General features: G+C 40.2%; 1 protein-coding gene across 5 annotated transcripts in view; it reads right to left on the reverse strand.

Annotated features, from left to right (window-relative positions):
- GRM5 (glutamate metabotropic receptor 5) overlaps positions 1-21,403 on the reverse strand; it is a 557,251-nt gene that overhangs the window by 193,947 nt on the left and 341,901 nt on the right. The window lies entirely within an intron of this gene.

Raw genomic sequence — 21,403 nt, forward strand, 5'->3', positions numbered from 1 at the left:
TGTAAACAAATTCCATCTGCATCCATAGTTTAACCATTATTTGTATACCGATGACTATTCCATGCTTTCTGACCATATTCCACACCTACTCTCTATTGTGTGCACAAACTATGAGCTGAATATTGCACACACATTTCAATTTCAGCATATGAACTTATCATTTATATTCCCAAATGTGCTAGTCATCTTATATTTCCTAACATTGTTAATAGATACTACCACTCACCTGGATATGTGAGTTGGAGTTTTGGGATTTATACCAAGTTACCACTTCCTTTTATACTCTCTTTCCTATGATTTTGCCCACTACCAATCAAGATGATGTACTGTAATTCTATCATAAACATTCTTTTTTTTTTTTTTTTTTTGACAGGCAGAGTTAGACAGAGAGAGAGAGAGAAAAAGGTCTTCCTTCCATTGGTTCACTCCCCAAATGGCCACTACGACCAGCACACTGCGCCGATCTGAAGCCAGGAGCCAGGTGCTTCCTCCTGGTCTCCAATGCGGGTGCAGGGCCCAAACACTTGGGCCATCCTCCACTGCCTTCCCGGGCTACAGCAGAGAGCTGGACTGGAAGAGGAGCAACTGGGACAGAATCTGGCGCCCCAACTAGGACTAGAACCCGGGATGCCAGTGCCGCAGGCAGAGGATTAGCCAAGTGAGCCACCGTACCGGCCTATCATAAACATTTTTAAGTCAAGTCTCTCCTTTCTCATTGACTGTCATTAGACCAGGGATACTACAGCAGCCCATACATTTTGTGCCCTAGATTCCACAAGGAATTTTTATGATGTACATTTGGTGATATCACCTCGGGCTTGAGGCAGCTAGCTGTCTCTGAGCATCAGGATGAAGTCCAAGTTACTTACTCTGCATGGCCTGTGGATCTCTGCAAAAACTGGTCCCATTGATTACTCGGCTCTCCTTATCTGCTATAGCTCATCACAGAACAGTATTATGCTCCAGAAATAAGTGAAAGCCCTGTGCCAGTTTCTTTTGTTTCTAAATAACTCCTGCTAAAATCCCAATGTTAAGTTTAAGCCTGATTTCTTCTAGGATCTTTTCCTAGACCCCCTTTTGTTCTCCCTTACCCCACAGTCTTTTTCACTAGGAATTCTAATGATTCATTTTCTGATCTGTTATTACCCATGGGATCCTTAAGGCCATGCATGATGGTTTGTTGATCTCTGTCTCTGTCTCTAGTAGCTCCTCTTGGGTTTTACACAGTATAAGTGATCAGTATGCACTTTTTCAATGTAAAAAGGTATGGATACATGAATGGATAAGTGAATAAGTGAATATATAAATAAACTGAACTATGAAGAGCTATAGAATGAGCTGAGATAAAAAGAAATTCTGAATGAATGGATTCCAACCTTCACACAGGCCTTTATGACATCCAGAGGCCCATTACTAATGTTTTCTGTCATAGCTCTAATGAGTTACTTAGTCTCTCATCTAATGAGCTTATTTAGTGGTTCAGAAATAAGTGCAAACTCTTAAAAGGCTAGGTGTTAAGTTTGTTGTTTCAGAACACTGTCATTTTCACACTCATTTGGAATAAAAGTATATGATATGCATTTGAAATGCTATGCTATGCTATGAATGCATACTCCATTTTCAATTTAAAATGCTTGGTTCCCTATTACTTGAAAGACTTAATGGCACCTAACTTTCGGCTGCTCCTGAAGATGCCCAACTTCAAGCATGGGAATATTATCATTTCTGGGACTCAAAATTCCTTCTCTAATACGAAGGCAGCACTCCATGATGCCTCATTCCTGGGGCCAGTATATCTTGGACAATGAGAGTGAATGGAAGAAAGAAGAGAAAGAAGAGAAAGAAACAGGCATTTCTCCTAATTGGAACAGTTAACTGGATCACTGTCAGTCAGAAGGCCGGTAATTCTAGTTTCTCTACTAGGCCTGAATCACTACACCAAGTGGTGGAGTGCAGAGAAATGAAAACATCTTGCATATTCAACAGTTTTTAAGCAATTGCAGAATGCAAGAAAGTAAAATAAGAAAAAAAATTAAAATCATACACAAATATTGTATAGCAGAAAAACAATTTTCTTCACTTCAACAAACATGTTTTTGAGGTCCAATTATATACAAAACACATTACTACATTAGGTTTTGTGGGAGACCCACTGGTAAATAGGTGATAAATAGTTATGAGCTTCTGTAATTTCACATAGGTAATAGAATTTTCCACTACCATAAATGAAACTGTTATAAAGATTAGTATAGAAAGGCAAGGTGCTGAAGGGCTAGGAAAGAGAATGGGGAATTTTGATTTGATGTTGGGAATTGATTTTCAGAGGAATTAGAATCTGACCGTTGGGTGGGCTCCTATAGTGCAAACTTCATCCATGCCCCATTTTTTTTTTTTTTTTGACAGGCAGAGTGGACAGTGAGAGACAGACAGAGAGAAAGGTCTTCCTTTGCCATTGGTTCACCCGGCTGGCGCACCGCGCTGATCTGATGGGAGGAGCCAGGTGCTTCTCCTGGTCTCCCATGGGGTGCAGGGTCCAAGCACTTGGGCCATCCTCCACTGCACTCCCTCGCCACAGCAGAGAGCTGGCCTGGAAGAGGGGCAACTAGGACAGAATCCGGCGCCCCGACTGGGACTAGAACCCGGTGTGCCGGTGCCGCAAGGTGGAGGATTAGCCTAGTGAGTCGCAGCGCCAGCCATGCCCCATTCTGAAAATGTTGATGAACAAAGGTCGAGGGAAAAATGTCACCATCGATACTGTCGACACTAGGCTGAGAGGCTAGTCCTTGTCAAGTGGGCCTGAAGTAGGCAGACTTAGCCCCTCTACTCATCATGGTAGCTCAGGATTGCACACATCTCTCCAAATGGACAGGCTTCCCAAGTAAGACTTCGGAACCCAGGAAAGCGCTTACTGAAAAGGAATTTAAGATAGCTACTGCTCTAAAAGAATGACTACTCTCCAAAGAATAAAGCGAAGATGAGCTAGGTCTCAGTACTCTTCCAAAACTCACCAATCACTACCTACTTTAACTCTTCAGAAAAAAAGACCAAGCCACACTAGCTGAGCTCTCTCTCAGGAAGGAGATGTTAGGAGGGGTGGGGGACCATTCTCAGCATAGGACAGCATCTGGGTGGTGAAAGTGGAGAATGACATCTTAGGCAAGGCAACAGCTGAATGTGTGTTTAAAGCAAGCTCTGAGGAGCTGGAAAAGTGTAGTGTCTCCTTTGGTGTTGCACAGACATGTGCTTAGTCCTAAGTCTGTCTTGATCTGAACAAGTCACATAAATTTTCAGATGTATGATAACCTCATCTGTAAGTTGGGAATAATAATAGCCATTTTACATAACTCAATTAATAGCTATGATAGTATCTATTTCCAGAGTGATTGGACAAGCAACTATTTTGTATAATCCTCCTTCACAAAATGATAGTGCAGTTTTGAGTATTTTTAAGTTTTATTTACTAATGGTCATTTTATTTGAAAGTGGAGGGACAAAGAGAGAGAGAGATGGATAAACGCAGATCTCCCATCAGCTGGTTCACTCCCAAAATGCTTGTAACAGTTGGGGCTGGCTCAGGCAAAAAAGTCAGAAGCCTGGACTCAAGGATCTAAGTACTTGAGTTATCACAAGCTACCCTGAAGTGTGCACATTAGCATGAAATTGAATCAGAAGCAGAATAGCAGTTGCCCAAACCAGGCACTTAGATATGGGATGTGGCTGCTAAACATCCTCCCCTTATATTTTATTAGATGATTATATTTTCTTCTAATTAGCATAGTGAGATCAAATGCTTATGCATTGGATTTTCTGAAAGACAAGTGCACCTATTACACATGATTCAGTCCACCATATTTCTGTAATGCATCAATAGGAAGAAGGTGATATGAACTGTGGAATAGGAGAGAATAGCACACAGGTAATATGAATAATAAAAGAGATGTGAGTGAAAGGATATGACACAGTATAAATGATGTGGTATGAATACAAATGAAGTCTGCCAAAGGCAATAAGGATGAAAAAACAGTGGATGTAATTATATTTCCAGTTCTATTCTTCTCAAAAAGTATCCAACTTTTTTCATGGAACTAAGCTAATGAGCCTGAACACATTTTAAACTGAACCAGCAAAGGTATCTTCAGTGCTTCAGGCTACAAATGCCTTTAAATGCATGAATGAACAACCACAAGAGCATTATGACCACACAGCTAAAGATCATCCAGGAATGCACTTGGCCATTTGGAAAGCAGTGTCATGGATGTTTTTATTTTATTATAGCAGTATTAGTGCTCACGGCTGTGGTATCATCTTAAGGTTTTGATTGCACATACCTGATGAATTATTTTCTTCTTGTGTACACGTGCTAGGATGCTATAAGGCATTTATCACAGATTTTTTTGAAAGAACATGATTAAATGGCAAACTGGAATCTTCAAATGGAAGTGCTTTTAAGCTTCCTGATGAAGACCCTAATCTTACATGAGATCTTTCCTTTAGCACATAAAAGTGGGACTTGTGCCGGTTTAATGGCTGAGTTGAGAATAAGTAATATCTAGGTCAAAGGCTATGGAATAATTAGGAATATTTATTTGCTGCCCTCTAGATATGATGTCTTACAAGAAGAGATAAAGAAGATAGGAAAGGGCATACATTTCTGATCATTTTCATCAAAAATATTTTCAGGGGGCGGTGCTGTGGTGTAGCTTGTAAAGTCACTGCCTGTGGTGCCAGCATAACATATGCATGCCGGTTCAAGACCTGGCTGCTCCTCTTCTGATCCAATTCTCTGCAATGACCTGGGCAAGCAGCAGAAGATGGCTAAAGTGCTTGGCCCCCTCACCAGTGTGGGAGACCCAGAAGATGCACCTCCTCCTGGCTTCAGACTGATTCAGTCTGGCTGTTGTGGCCATTTGGGAAGTGAGCCAATGGATGGATGGAAGACCTTTCTCTCTGTCTCTCCCTCTCTCTGGAACTCTATCTCTTAAATAAATAAATAAATCTTTAAAAAATATTTTCAGAAGGCAAAAAAAAAGGACTTGTCAGATTATAGTTTCACAACCTCTAAAAATGAACAATATGTAGGAGTTTGTTTAAAATGTCCAGTTCTTAGATGTTAAAAAAAATTATTTATTATCCAAATCATTTCTAAGTATGCACTTCCAGCAGTGCCACACTGCAGCTGTACTGCTTGCCTTCTAAGGCAATATACTGAGATTCACTAAGAAGGAACTTCCTGTGGCTCGCTCTGTGGTGTAGTGGGTTAAGCCTCCAGCTGTGTCACTGGCATCTCATGAGTGCCAGTTCATGTCCCAGCTGCTCCTCTTCTGATCCAGCTCTGTGCCTATGGCCTGGGAAGGCAGTGGAGGATGGCCCAAGTGCTTGGGCCTCTGCACCCACTTGGGAGACCTCGAATATGATCCTGACTGCTGGCTTTGGTTTGGCCCAGCTCTGGCCATTGTGGCCATTTGGGGAGTGAACTGTGCCTCTCAAATAAACAAATAAGTCTGTAAAAAAAAAAAAAAAGAAGAAATTTCCCACAACAGGGCAAATTCTACCTAATGTGATATTATTATTGTGAATGGCTAAAAGTCAATATCTAGGGGAAATAAATATGATATGTTTTAGAGGAATTCTTTGAGATCTCAAGTAATTTTAGTGTTTTCTATTACCAAGGAATTGCATGGTGACATAGATAAAACTTGTCTTTATATTTATTTCCTGAGTTTTTCTGTGCCCTCTAAATGCAATGGTCATGAGAGAATATTTGTAATTTAGTGTTCAAGGGATCAATACATATCTTTTGTAGCTGTGTTACTCTAACAGTTAAGAATGACAATCATATTTGAATGTTAAATATACATAATTGTTTCCATTTTGGTGGAATGTATGGCTTAGAAGAAATAGTCTTTTATAAGACAAAGTGGGCCTTCCAAATGAGACACAATTGGATTTGAGTATGACATTTGATATTTGATAATGGAGTCTCATAAGGAAAATTATGTAACATTTCTGAACTTCAGTTACTTCTCCAGAAAAATGGTTTCAAAATAGACCTACCTCATGATTATGAAAGTTACATGAGATAATTTATGTAAAGTGCTAGCATAGTATTTGACATGCAGCAGTCTTAAATATGTATTTGGTGTTATTACCTTTGAAGGAGAGAAGGGAAGTGATCTTTGAACTTAATCAAACTTATCATTAAACTTCAAAGGGATAATACCTTTCCATTTCATGTCAGATGATTGTGCAATTTTAGTAGAATCTTTGGAAAAAATGACATTGTATCTCCTTGTTTGTGATTTTCCCTGAAAATATTTTTCCTTCTAAGCATCCAAGTTGCAATTCAATACTATCCTCTTTTCATTATTTCTGGATTGGCACAGGAGCTGATTTAGCATTTAATTTATGTCTCATGTGTGTACAATATGTAGTGTAGATGATTGCTATATATAGTATTTTTATAAATTGTTCATTGCAGAGCCAGATACTAAGTCAGCAATTCTCACTCAAATGCAGCTGCATCCAAATGACACTGGGGACTGAAATATTTTATTTTCCCCTGTGGATACCAAAAGCTGCAAGTGTGAAGGGCAGCTGCAGAAGGCAGTTTTCTCTGCAGAAGAGATGCTTTTTCCTGACAGTAGTGCAGTAGTGAACCTTGTGTTTGATTCCGTCATTCAGGATAGGTGTGCTTTTACACGGCTTCACAGAGGAGCACTGATGTTTTGTGATTCACTTCAAGGTTTGGGATAACACTTAGCAAATACCCATTCAATACAGTTTTGCTAAACCAATAGTAAAATACAATAAACAGATACTTGGATTAGCCATGAGAAGTAGTGTTCCCTGTCATCCAACCTTGTGAGTACAAATCAGATTAGAGGGTACACATTATAGAACGAAGATTTGGTGTATGAAGAATGAAGAATTCATTGGTCTCAGGACCACAAAAATGCCACATGATATGAAATTTACTGGAGTCAGCTTTGTGGCATAGCAGGTTAAGCCACCACCTGCAATCCTAGCATACCATATCTGACACCTCACTGTTCTACCTCCAATCCAACTTTAAGCTAATGCACTTATGAAAGCAGTGGGAGACCGTCCAAGAACTTGGTCTCCTGACACCCATGTGGGAGATTGGGATGTAGTTCCAGAACCCTGGGTTCAGTCCAGTCCAGCCCCAGCCGTTGCTACCATCTGGGAAGTGAACCAGTGCATGGAAGATCTCTTTCTCTGTGTCTTTTCCTTTCTTTCTGTTACTCTGCCTTTCAAATAAACAAAATAAATCTTTTTTAAAAAGAAACTTAACAGGTTGAAGGAGCTCCATATAGTACATGCAAAATTATGAGTTGGTGAGAAAGATATTTTCCTTGTCAGAAGATTTATAACTTTCCATAATTTTTTAAAAAATCTAGAATTCATAAATTAAATATCATATTGAACAAAATTCTAAATTCAGGTAACAGTCTTTCAACACAAGAAACTTATTAAATATTTAATCACATTTTGCCTGGAAATGTTTTTAAGTGTATATTTTAAAACTTCTTCCATTAAGTCATGGTAACCAAAAACCTAAGAAGTTGTCTTAAACACCCCTCTCTTATGAAATCTGGCATCAGAAGTCATCAGTTATACTGACTATATATGGTTCAAACCCATCCACTTTCCCCCAGCTCTACTAGCCTAGTCTAATTCATGCTCTCATCTTTTATCAGAACAACTGCAATACACTCATAATTCTCTATTGTCATCCAGTCTTGTCCTCTGCCAATTCACTCTCCACAGGGCAGCTAGGGGACCTTTTGAAAATGCAAATCTGATTCTATTCTTCCCTTAGTGAAACAATTCAGCCATTTCCCATTTTTTCCCCCCTTGGAGTAAAACAATGTACTGAATGTGACCCTGTGTGGTCTGGCCCTTGGGTGCCCCTACAGCTCCTTTATGCTCCATTCTCTTTGCTCTCTTTATTGCAGCCAGAAAAATCTTTTTTAAGTCCTTCACATGTGTCATGTTCTCTTCTGCTAAAGGATCTCAGCATATATTAATACCTCTGTCTGTCTTGAATATCAATTTTTATTTTTATCAGGTTAACTCTATTGATGCTTCATACACAGTATATTACATTAGTAAAACCCTTCATGACCTTTAGGATTAGGTCAATTCTACTATTATTATGTCCTAACTATGACCTGATAATAGAATTACTATTATTGACCTAACATAATTATTATTATTAGGTCAATTATCTACTATTATTGCAGTCCTGGACCCAAATTTTTCTATTTCAGTGCACTTATTACTAGTGCTTTTATTTACTTTGTGGTTATTTGATGAAAGTAGATACCTTTGGGGTTTTTTGGAGAGAGAAAGGAGGGTGGAGAGAGAGTGAGCCCACTGGGTCATGAACCAAATGTTCACAATAACCAGGGGTTTGGGTCAGGATGAAGTCAGGGGCCAGGAACTCCATCCTGGTCTCCACATGGGTAGCAGCGGCTCAAGCACTTGGGTCATCCTCCACTGCTTTGCAAGGTGCATTAGCAGGGAGATGGACTGGAAGTGGAACAGCTGAGAGTTGAACCAGCACTCTGATAATGGATGCTAGTGATATAGGTGGCAGCTTAGCTTACTGTGCCACATGTATTCTTTTTGTCAATTTCCAGGCTTAGCATTGTATCTGGTACAGAGTAGACATCAACAAGCCTCTGCTGAGTAGATTACAAATGGTTTCCTTTTTGAACAGTTAGATTTTTAGAAGTAGAAATTATTGAGGTATGGTAGATTGAGCCATCTTGCTATGTATGAAAGTAAGCTTTTGCCAAAATTAAAGAGAAAAAAGGAAGGAAGGAAAAGAGGGGGTTGATGAAGGGAGATGGGGAGGGAGCAAAGTATGGTTATCTTCTTAGTCTATGCCTATGAAATACATGAATCTAAATCTGTTCTCTTTATATTAATGAAAAGCTAATGAAAAAATAAATTTTAATTCTTGGTGGATGTTTGTAACCAGTAAAAAAGGTTGTAACTCCTCTGACCAATAGAATAATCAAGATCTGTACAGCAGATTCCTAGCAAATATATATAGAGAGAGTGAGACATAGAAGGAGAGGGATAGGGATAAAGTTATAATTCGATAGAGTTATAAAGACTGCAAACTACAATATTATCTCACCTTGTGATAGGATTGGACATAGGAAGGATGGGGTACCTGGTCAGATATAGATATAGATATAGACATAGACATAGATATAGATATAGATATAGATATATAGATATAGATATAGATCTGGTGTTACCTTAAAATGCCTTATCCCCAGTCTGTGATCACAAAGGGGCCATGCCAAACCATGCCCAGAGAGTAGTTTATAGTTTGAAATAAAAGACTGGGCAAAGGACACATAATATCAGATCTACTCTTATTGACTCCTTGTAATTCTCTTGTTTTTCACATTTTGGTTTATTACTCTCAGCAATGAAAAATGGAATGGACTAAACTGTAAGTTCAGAGAGTAACACAATAACAAATATATGTCATAAATCCAAGATTTATGAACACTGACCATATGCTGGCTTAGCTTCTAAAAACTTCATGTGCATTACCTCATCAAACCTTCCTGCAAACGAAATATATCTGTTTTAGTCAATCTTGGATGCTATAACAAAATACCATAAATTTGGTGTCTTGAATAACAAGCATTTATTTTTCTCAGATCTGGAGCCTAGAAAAGTCCAGAATCAAGGGTCTGATGGATTTGATAACTGTTTCTGGCCCATTATCTGTTTGTAGACAGGTGTCTTTTTGTGTCCTCATGTCGTCTTTCTTTGGTTTGTGTACATGGAGAGAAGAGAAAGAGAGATATCTTGTCTTATATTTATAAGTACACTATTTCCATCACTGGATCCTTTCCTCATGATGTAATCTAACTAACTCTAATATCACCCAAATATTGTCATTTTGGAGTTGAGGAAGACAACATATGAATTCAGGGGAGAAACAAACATTCATCCCCAGAACAAGACACATTTTAAGGAAAGCGATATTAAACACAGTGAAGGACCTGGCCCCAGTCAGATGATAAGCAAAAGGGCCTTATGTTAAGCCAGGAGAATTTACTGTCTATTGAGCCCACAATCTTACTGGCTGTCACTACAGGTCCTCTCAACATGGAACTGCAAGCCCAAGACAAGTACCATTGCATATTTTTCTGCAAAAGAAAATCAAAACTGCTTCTGTCAGAAAAAGAAGCCCAGTATATAAGGGAAAGCAAACATTTTGAAAGCTATTTTTTCATCTCAGAGATTTTTCCGAAATATTTCATGGACCTATGTGAAAAGGTGAATGAGTAGGGGCTGGCGCTGTGGCATAGAGGGTAAAGACTGCCACCTGCAGTGCAGGCATCCCATATGGGTGCTGGTTCAAGTCCCAGCTGCTCCTCTTCTGATCCAACTCTATGCTATGGCCTGGGAAAGCAGTGTAAGATGGCTTAAGTGCTTGCACCCTTGTACCCATGTGGGAGACCCAGAGAGGCTCCTGGCTCCTGGCTCCTGGCTTCTGATTAGCATAGCTCTGGCTGTTGTGGCCATTTGGGGAGTGAACCAGTGGATGAGAGATCTCCCTCTCTCCATCTCTCCTTCTCTCTCTGTGTAACTCTTTCAAATAAATAAATAAATCTTAAAAAAAAAAAGGTGAATGAGTGATCCTGCTTGACCTTTTCAGACTCCTTCTATGCTTTCCTTTCTTCCATTTGTTTCCTCCTTAAATAAAACATGGTCCTAGTCTATTTGAAAAATGCTGTTCTCAATGCCAGAGATACAAAAGTGAACCAAAGAGACATAGCTTCTCATTGTCATGAAGCATTGGTTTTCCTTTTTGTCTCAGTGCTATTTTTTAATGCTTTCTCCTGTCCATCCTTTCCCAATGTACTTGTTAAAGGATACCCATTTTTCTCCTTTTTAAAAGATTTATTCACATAATTGAAAGGCAGAATTACAGAGAGGCAGAGGCACACACACACACACACTCACAGAGAGAGAGAGAGAGGTTTTCTATCTACTTGTTCATTCCGCAGTTGGCCACAACGGCTGGAGCTGCGCCGATCCCAAGCCAGGAGCCAGCAGCCAGGAGCTAGGAGCCAGAAGCTTCTTCTGGGTCTCCCATGTGTATGCAGGGGTTCAAGGACTTGGGACATCCTCCAGTGATTTTCCAGGCCATAGCAGAAAGCTGGATCAAAGGTTGAGCAGCCGGGACTTAAACAGGAGTCCATATGGGATGCTGGCACAGCAGTCGGTGGCTTAACCCATATGCCACAGTGCGGACCCTAGGAAATCCATTTCCCATACCTTAGATACCTTAGTAAGGCTTGTCTACCCTGGCTCTATGTAAGGCATACATAATCACACTTTGCTTGGATAAACTTCCTTCTGTTTTTTTTTTTTTTATTATTATTTTGTGATTTTCTTTTCAACATTTTTTTTTTTTGACAGGCAGAGTGGACAGTGAGAGAGAGAGACAGAGAGAAAGGTTTTCCTTTGCCGTTGGTTCACCCTCCAATGGCCGCTGCGGCTGGCGCACTGCGGCCGGCGCACAGCGCTGATCCGAAGGCAGGAGCCAGGTGCTTCTCCTGGTCTCCCATGGGGTGCAGGGCCCAAGTACTTGGGCCATCCTTCACTGCACTCCCAGGCCACAGCAGAGAGCTGGCCTGGAAGAGGGGCAACCAGGACAGAATCCGGCGCCCCGACCGGGACTAGAACCCGGTGTGCCAGCGCCGCTAGGTGGAGGATTAGCCTATTGAGCCGTGGCGCCGGCCTCAACATTTCTTTTATTACTCCTCATTTCCAGCATAAACAAATTAATTATAAAATATGATTTCATACCAAATGTCCAAAAAACTCTAATCTTACTATATACATTTATATACTTTAGGTGAAAAAAATAACACAATCAGCACCAGCACCCCAAACTAGTACAATCTATGGGGCCCACCTTCCACCTCTGCCTGCATGGGTGTTGGATGAGGCCATCCAAATGTTGAAAAGAAAATCACACCTCAAATGCCCATAACAGCCTGTGCTGGGCCAGTGCTAAGTCATAAGCCCAGACCTCAATTTAAGTCTCTACCAAGGGTGGAAGTGACCCAAGTAATTTAGCCTGTAACTGTGGCCTTTCAGATTGTGCATTAACAGGAAGTGGGAATTGGAAGGGACTTTGGGATGCAAATCCAGCTATCTCATATGTGATGTGCGCTTTCCAAGCTGTGTCTTAACCACTGCAAATGCCTGCCTGGGGTGTATTAATAGATATGGGATAACAGGAATAACCTAGATGTATGGTCACCTTATTTTTAAAACTGCTTCCTAAGGTGATTTTCTCCACATCTGAATAACTAAATTCTCAGAAAGGATACAGAATCTGATCTGTCTTTAAGAAAATTCTTTTATTTTGCAAGTCAGAGTATACAAGTTTTTGAATCAATGATGCCTGCTTACAATTTCACAACATCTATACTTTTGTCTGTAGCTCCGTATAAATGTAGAATTGATATTTGTGAATGGAACTGTGTCTCATTAAAGGAAATAGTATTTACTTAATGGTGACAAATTGGTGTTGTTTGGAAGAAGTCCATAACTCGGTGATCTTGTACCAAGGTTTATTGCTGACTAACATGGTTTACAGATTGTAGCGCTTAAAGATCAATGAAGCAGAACCTTCTCTCTCTCTTATTATGGATGAATGTGGCTCAAGGAAGGATTTTTCTTCTCTCTACATATTACCTTTGTCAAGCCTCCATGGCAACATGAGTTGATAATCAGATTGATGCTGGTTTAATGATTAGGAATGTGGTCTCTGAGGTTTGAATACATGGGATTCACCATTAGCTGTGTGAACATGGAAACATTATTTAACCATGTCTTGGTTTCCACTTTTATAAAATATTAATAGTACCTATATCATATTGTTATTTTGTGGATTCAGTTAATATTTAGAAACACTTAGGCCTGTGACTGAGGTTGGGTTGTTTCTATGTAAGTGTTTGATAGTTAGGTAAATGGACAGTGTCACTGTGAAAGTAAAGGCATTTTTCTCTTCCTTTCACATGAGGGCAGATAGAGACCATCTCTCCATCCATGACTATGCTAATTCTCTCATAAAAGGTATTTGCCCATTTTTCTCTGCATCTGGCAGAGCATGGTGGTCATTATCTCAACTTTCTGTGTCCTGGGGCCTCCAGTGGGTGGTGCAATCCTAAGGTTTTAATTAAGACTAAGGACAATGGCAGAGTTTTAGGTCACAAGTATTCCACGTAAATGTTCCTAAAGAAACTTTGGAAAAGGAGGACATTTGGTAGTACTGGATTTGAGTGTTGCTTGTGCCCATAATCAACCTCACATCATTAAATCTGCACTCCTTTATTGAGAAAAGATAGAAGATATAACCTCCATACTTAGAATAATCCTGTTATTTTTACTATAATGCATTAATGACTTTCCAAATTTTAGTCTTTCATCACCTCCATGGCTATTGCCTTATTTGAGGACCACTTGCACTACTATTTACTTCAAAGTATTCCTCATAATTATTCTATATTTTAGAACTCAGTAGGTTTGCATAGAAAGAAAACTGTCTGTGATGATTACAAATGTAAGATCATAATTGTCTTCCATCTTACCATAAGCAGAATACAGCTTAAAAATGGGTATAATGGCAATAATTGTTAAACCTTGGTAGATAGTTTTGCCTGCCAACATTTTGAGCCCCAAGCTTGATCCCCTTTTGTTGCAAAAGCAGCTTAGCAGGTGTTTGTAAGTAGAGGACATTGACACCCCAGGCATACTGTCTTCTTGATTTGATCGAAAAGATTGAATAAGAAAAGGCTTAACTTTGTTAATCATGAGATTTGGTGGTATTTAGTTCTTTTTGTTTTCCCCAGTGTCTTGTAGACCTCTCACATTTTGAGAAAAGTATGGAGGAGTGAGAAGGCAAAGAAACATAGTAGAAAGACAAAAGCCTTTGAGATGTGAGTTATGGTGTGTGAATTGTGTCTCTGCCACTTAACACAATCTGTGACTCTACACACCGTTTTACTTTTCCAGGCTTGTTTTCTTCTATAAATGTTTAAAACCATCACCATTCACAATCTCATACATTGAAAATGTCCAAGGGCCAGCATTGAGGCAATAGCGGGTGGGGCCACTGCCTGCATTGCTGGCGTCCCATGTGGGTGCCAGTTCGCGTCCCAACTGCTACACTTCCAATCTAGCTCTCTGCTGTGGCCTGGGAAAGCAGTGCAAGATGGCTCAGGTCCTTGGGCCCCTGCACCTGTGTGGAAGACCTGGAGAAAGCTCCAGGCTCCTGGCTTCAGATCAGCTCAGCTCTGGCCATTGCGGTCATTTGGAGAGTGGACCAGTGGATGGAAGACTTCTCTCTCTCTCTCTCTGCCTCTGCCTCTCTGCTACTCTGCCTTTCAAATAATAAATAAATGCTTAAAAAAGAAAAAAAAAGAGAAAATATCCAGGGTATAGTGAATAATTTACATTATCTAAAGTTAATTTAAAATGTTATGGAAAAATTGGTCTCTTCTATTTCCGGTTCCCAAATTCTAGGAGTAATAAAGACTGGCTTTTCTGGTTCTAATATGGATCACTTGTGGATACTCTAGATATACCATGTGATTCACCAGCTTAAACTCTCTTTTGTTTCAAAACTCTCTTTTGAACAAAAGTATTTGCTAAGATTCTAAAGTGAGCCAGACACAATGATAGGAGCTGAGTTACAGAAAGTAATGACAGACTGTCTGCAAAAGGTCTAATGAAAGAAGCAAATAGAAACAACACTGCAATCAAGTCCAGTTGGCAGAATTTTTTTCTTGTTTTCACATTTCCACGAAGTATTCCCTACAGTTGATGGCTCTTGTGCGTGATTAAAACAATAAGAACTATCTTCAGAAAGAAGTCCAGTGTGCTGAGGTCAGCAGAGAATAGACTTCAGTGAAGGGTTCCCAAAGGGGAGGATGATTTCTGATCTGAAAGCAGCAGTGAGTGGACATGGAAGGAGGAGAGTGGTATGGGAGGGAAGAGCAAGAGCAAAGATACAGTTCCATAAACAGCACATTCAGGAATCATGGAGCATTCTGTGCAGCAACAGCACAGAGAAAGGAGAAGCTGGGGATGGACTCTGAGGCTAAAAGCTTAGTTAGAAGTAAGTTCACGTAGAGCCAGGCTAAGTGGTCAAAACTTTATCCAGAGAACAATAAGAAATCCTTAAAGCAAGGATCTGACATGACTGGGTTTGCAACGTTGAGAGATTACACTGGATCGTTAGCTAGAAGAACAGTAGGCCGTGACAATGAGGAACAGAATGAAGAGGGACTTCTTGGAAACAGGATCCACACTCGCCTATCTGGAGTGAAGTAACCAAGGTAATGCTCTGGAGGGAAGGCCACCCCAGTGTCGTCCTGAGCAGTCACAACAGGAACCAGCGTGCTCTGAATCTGCAGCAATGGGCGGCTGGGCTGTTTGCCTGAATTCACCCTGAGTCAACAGAGGCTGGATTTCCATTACCATTTCCGGGCAAGCCTGCTCCTGGCATCATCCCCACATACCCTGGGGGGAAATTCTGTTGGGTTTTGAATGTGTGAATGCCCCATTCTATCTGAATGTCTGAAAATCTCTCTGCACAAACATGCACTGAACAAGCAGAATCTGTTCTCAATAGGAAACAACTGTGCCATTGGAGTTGGCACGACAACGCTGGAAAGAAAGCAAGTACCAGCTCTGCTGCCTACCAAGCTGCCTCTTCCAGCTTCCTGTTAAAGGATCCTTTGGTTCTCTCTCTATAAACCAGAGGGAAAATGCTGGGTATTTGCATTCACAGCTCCCATTCTTTCAAATTAAACTGCCCTGGGAGCTGAATTACCTTAGCTAATGTTTCTCAGTATTGTGCCACTCTGCAGTCTAAGAGGTTTCGAATAAGATTCCCTAAAGACAGGCTTTGTTCCTTCATCTGTTCAGAAATAAGGCGCTTGCAAAGTTGCAAGTGTGTTCACCACAGAAAGTGTTGCTTTGTTTGGTTTCATAAAAGTAGTGGGTGGGAAGAACATACTGGCAACAAAGCAAAAAAAAAGGTCTAGAAAAGTTTTCAGTACATCCTCTAGGAAAGTTTTATTGAGGCTTTGTACATTTAGGGCCTGACAGGAAACCTTTGCTGAGCAGCACACACAATAGGAGACCCTGCTGCCTGGCCCTGACTTGCTAGCGAGCCCGGCAGGCAGTAATAATAGGACATAGATCCCAACGGACTGGAGATTCGGCTGTGGTTTTATCACTGCTTGTGGAATGTTAAAAAATCACTTAAGTTCCCTAGAACTCAGTTTCTCCACCCTCACAGGATAAATGTGGAAGGAAACAGAAATGATGTTATAAATTGTTTCATAAAGTCTGGCACGACAGGGTCATAACTGAGAGAAATATGGAGGAATTGGTCTTTCCTGGTTCCTAGTTTAATTAGTTCATTTAAAAAATACCACTGAAATCCATTTAGAATAGGTGATAGGAAGGTTTGTGGAGTGTGTGTGTGTGTGTGTGCATGTGTGTCTAGGGGTCGATTCTACCTGATAATATTCTAGGTAAAAGGAACAGGATATGCAAAGTCTCCATAAAAAGGAGGCTCACAAAAAATTGGGGATTTGGAATGGTCTCAGTGGCAGGAACACTGAAAAAATGAGGCAGAAAAATGAGGGCAGTAAGGGTGAATTGGAACCAGGAATGCTGATCATTTAGTGCTTTATAAACCCAGGATATTTGTCTTAGTCTCTGGAGGGAACAGATGGGGCATGCAGATTAGGATAATTAGGGAAATTCAGGGAAGATGTATAAAGGGACTGTTCATAAAAGTGTAGGCAGGGTGCAGAAGAATCATTCAAGACAGTGCAGTACCGAGATTAGTAGGAAGAGTGGGGCGTAGTTACCAACCCTAAGGTAAGGGATGAAGGGTGGAACAGTGAGCTTACAGAACCCAGGGACAGCTGCGATTGAAGAGGACTGCTGACAGGAAACCTTGGGAAGGGATACAGACCATTCCCTATAACCTCACAGAAAAAGAGTCTAACAAAGCAATAAATAACCAGATCCCATTCCCCCTTCCTCTGTCCAATTTCTTGCTGATGCCCCCCGTGACTGATTTCTACTGTAGCCAGAGGCAGCAGAGCCCACTGCTGCAGCGTCTGTGTGTGTCAGCTTCCAGAGCACTGGGCAGAGCAGAGGGGAGACAGAGTGGGTTTGGGTGGTAGGTGCAAGGAACGTGTCTCTGCTAAGAAGGCAGTGGGAGGCTTCCGGCTCCAGCAGGCTTCACCTTTCAGTGCCGAGGCTGTCATGCTGACATGCACACCTCTGTTCACTGGCTTTTATCTCTGATCCTTTGGGTTCCCAACATGTTAACTGACTGACCATGGGCAAGTTATTTAATCTCTGTTCCTCAGTTTCCTCACCTATAAAATGGGAATAATAACTGCAACTTTCAATTAGGACTATTGGAAGGATTAAATGCAATAGTATATTGGAAGCATTTAGAACTATGTCTGGAAAATGATAGCACCAAAAATACACTTATTCTCCTGATTCATATTATTAACATATCAAAGAATAAAGAATGAACTTTAGCAACTTTCTAAAATCATATAACTTAGTCAAAGTCAGAATTCAGGTTTGGGGCAGAGAGAGACAGAGACAGAGAAAGAGAGAGAAAGAGTGATTCTACCATATTGTAGTAATTCTAATAATGGTAATCTACATTTTTCCTTTTTTATATTTGCTGATGTAATTTTATTTTTCCCCAGAGGCCTTTCATTTAAGGTATACAAACTTCATTCATTTGATAAATACAACTTTAGGAACATAGTGACTCTTCTCACCCTACCCACCCTCCTACCCACACTCTCACCCTTCTTCCTCCTCCCTCTCCTACTGCTCACCTAGATTGTGAATTCTTTAAGGCAAAGAGTATTTCTTATTCATTTCGCATCTTGAGAACCCATCATGGCACACAATTTTTGCTCAATAAGTGTTTGATGAATGAGTTTATAAAGCACAGTGACAGAAGTAATTACTGGAGGACAGAGGAGCACTTCCCTTGCAAGCCTAACATCCTTCTCTCTGGTTGTGAATACATAATTCTGTGAATAACAAGAGGGGACTTGGCTTCCTCAACAAGATCCTGAGATTCAGCAATAAATTATAAACACTTGACATATTGTATGGCTGCCCTGAAGTATGTCACTTTGATCTCAATATTTAGGTCATTATTTCTAAAGCCCCTCCTCCAGTCCCCTGTATATATTGGAAGTAGGGAAGCTCTATTGATCGTACAAAATCACTGCAGCCAGCATTCTCTGCAGTCTAAGATTTTGTTGTTGTTTGGTAGAGGAATGACGTGTTATTCAATCACTTTTAATAGTCCCATTGGAGTTTTATTTCTTCCATCTAGCATCCAAAGCATTTAGAACAGCCTGGGGCTTCTTGGGGGAAATTGAGGCTGTAATTATATAACAGGAGTTATACTCTTAATGTTTTACTTGCATAGAAGTAAGATAGGAGTCTTAGGAGGTAACAGAAGTAAGTTAGTTGTATTAGGGGTAGAACAGTCCCGGAATGAATATTGTTGATGGTTGGATGCCAAAGATTCCCTAAAGAAAAAATAGATCAGAATCAGAAGATGTGAGATATATCATTACTACTTGTGAAATGAGAATAACAACTTGTCTTGTCACTATTTCAGGAATGTTATTAGAATCAGATGCAATTTTATCTATGAATGTGCTGTGAATAATGTAAAGACGAATGTAAAACAACATTATAATATTTGACAATTTGATATATTTGACAATTATATACTGTTTTATTTAGTGACCTTTTCATTGAGATTCAATTCAATTTGGTCGGTCATAGTGGCTATATCTGAGTGTAAAGAAATCAATACATTCCAACCATTCTCTACTAATTTTGGGCAACTCATAGTAGAGGACAGCAAAATTTGGAGATGCCTTCAGTTTGCATTCCAGAAGTCACAGTTCTATACTGTGCCTTTTATCCACTTTCAAGCTCTATTTAAATTAGCAAAAACACTTTATAAGCATCTATTAAGAGCCAGGTGCTATGTTAGCCAAAGGGTCTCTTCATAAGTATTAATAAACATGTCCTCCTTCCCAGGGAAGATTCTGGAATATCACAGCATTTTGGAAGTTGCCTAATAGACTCTCTCCAAGCCTCAATTTTTGTCAAGTGTAAAGCAAGGATAATAATTATATTTCCCACTTAAGATTGTTATGAAGATGAAACAGGCTGATAATTATAAAGCTTTCAGCACAGTGCCTCTAAAACTATTAAGTGCTCAATTAATGATGGCTATTTTTATTGTTAGGAAAGGCAAACACAGAATCAGGTCCTACCATGATACATGCTACACAGTAACAAACACATGGAGAGATTATCTGGAGACTCTTAACTCATCTTTTCGTACACTCTTGAGCTATTGACACTTTCTGCTGAACACCCAAAGATTAGATTATGGAGGCATAAATGTGACATTGCAGAAATTCCATGGAAGGAAAAAGTCATGTTTCATTCCAGCTGGAAGTATGTGTGTTTCTGCTGGTCCCAGCAGCCATAAATAAGTTGGCTCAAGCACTTTCTAATGAAAAGAGTTTAGAAGACTTAGATATGTTTAGATTAAAATGTTAAAGGAGAAAAGAAAGTTCTAATTATCTCTAGAAATTTTCCCAAATTCTGACAATTCTCCATGAAACTTAAAAAAACCCATTTTTTTCTTTCTGTTGGAAGTAGAATATTTTAAAGGCAATGCAGTAACAAGATTGACATTCTTAATTTTAAGATTTATGAATCTTATGGGCTATAATTAACACATCAAAGCTTTTTTTGGGATTTCAACTTGGTAGTTTTTTGTGAAAAGAACATGGATTTTAGTTCTCACCTCTTTCAATCATAGTTCCCAACTTGATATATACTTGAAGGTTTTGGCTTGTAGTTTTAGTTAACATGTGATAGAGTGGCATAGAGAATAAATTTTAGAAAAAACTTAGTGGGTGGCAGAAAGATGTGAAAGTCTTTGCAAAAAAATGTAAGCTATGAAATGGGTTTTAAGAGCCCATTCAAACACTGGTGGGAGAATGGGCATTGCAGCACAGTAGGTTAAGCTGCTTCTTGGGAGACTGGTATCCCACATCAGAGTGTCTGAGAATGAGTCCTGCCTTCCTTTATCTTTTTTTTTTTTTTTTTTTTTTTTCTGACAGGCAGAGTTAGAGAGAGAGAGAGAGAAAAAGGTCTTCCTTCCTTCCTTCCATTGGTTCGCTCCCCAAATGGCTGCTGTGGCCGGCGCACTGCACCGATCTGAAGCCAGGAGCCAGGTGCTTCCTCCTGGTCTCCCATATGGGTGCAGGGGCCCAAGAACTTGAGCCATCCTCCACTGCACTCCCAGGCCACAGCAGAGAGCTGGACTGGAAGAGGAGCAACTGGGACGGAATCTGGTGCCCCAACTGGGACTAGAATCCTGGGGTGCTGGCGCCGCAGGCGGAGGACTAGCCCAGTGAGCCACGGTGTTGGCCCTGCCTTCCTTTCTGATCCAGGATTCTCCTGAGAGGCAGAAGATGACAGCCAAGTACTTGCATTTCCTCTACTCACAAGGGAGACACAGGTGGAGTTCCTGGTTCCTGACTTCAGCCTGACTCAGCCATAGTTGTCAAGGGCTCTCCCCCTCCCCCTCCCCACCCTGTTCTCCCCTCTCTCCTGTTGTTCTGCTTTTCAAATTAAAGAAAAAACAGTGGTAGGTTAGACCCTATATATAAAATTAGGAATCATGACTGAAAACGATTAGAACTAAAATTCATGTTCTCTTAGGCATGAAAGACCTGAGCAGATGGATAAGTCACTGTAATCCTTTCCCTGGAATTGAGCTGCAGTTTGATCATTCTGACATGTAAGTGCATCGAGCTCCTTTATATTGCAGCTACCAGCTCCTGAGGATGAGTCTGGACTCATGTTTCTTGTGATGCACATGAAGTTCTTCTATTGTCAGCTGCATGAAGAGGGTGCATACTGCCTGCTGCTCCCCAGGACCTGTGAAATGAGACTTTAAACATCACTGGTTACACATGGGAAAAAGGGTGGGGGGACCTAAACACATGCTAAGGAATTATTTTGTTGCTTTTTTCAAAGTTAGAAGTTTTGTTCTGTATGTTTATTGTGTTGTTTTTAAAAGAGATGTTTGGGATAATTCTTTTCTCAAAAGTATTTTGTGGTATATACATTATTTGAAAAGTATGGGAGGGGAAGAAGAATAAGATCTATTGAAAGTCTACAAATGCACAAAGCCTTTATGTACGTTTTACCTTCATCACAA

Source organism: Oryctolagus cuniculus, chromosome 1 (assembly GCF_964237555.1).
Source record: "Oryctolagus cuniculus chromosome 1, mOryCun1.1, whole genome shotgun sequence".
Lineage (NCBI taxonomy): Eukaryota > Metazoa > Chordata > Mammalia > Lagomorpha > Leporidae > Oryctolagus > Oryctolagus cuniculus.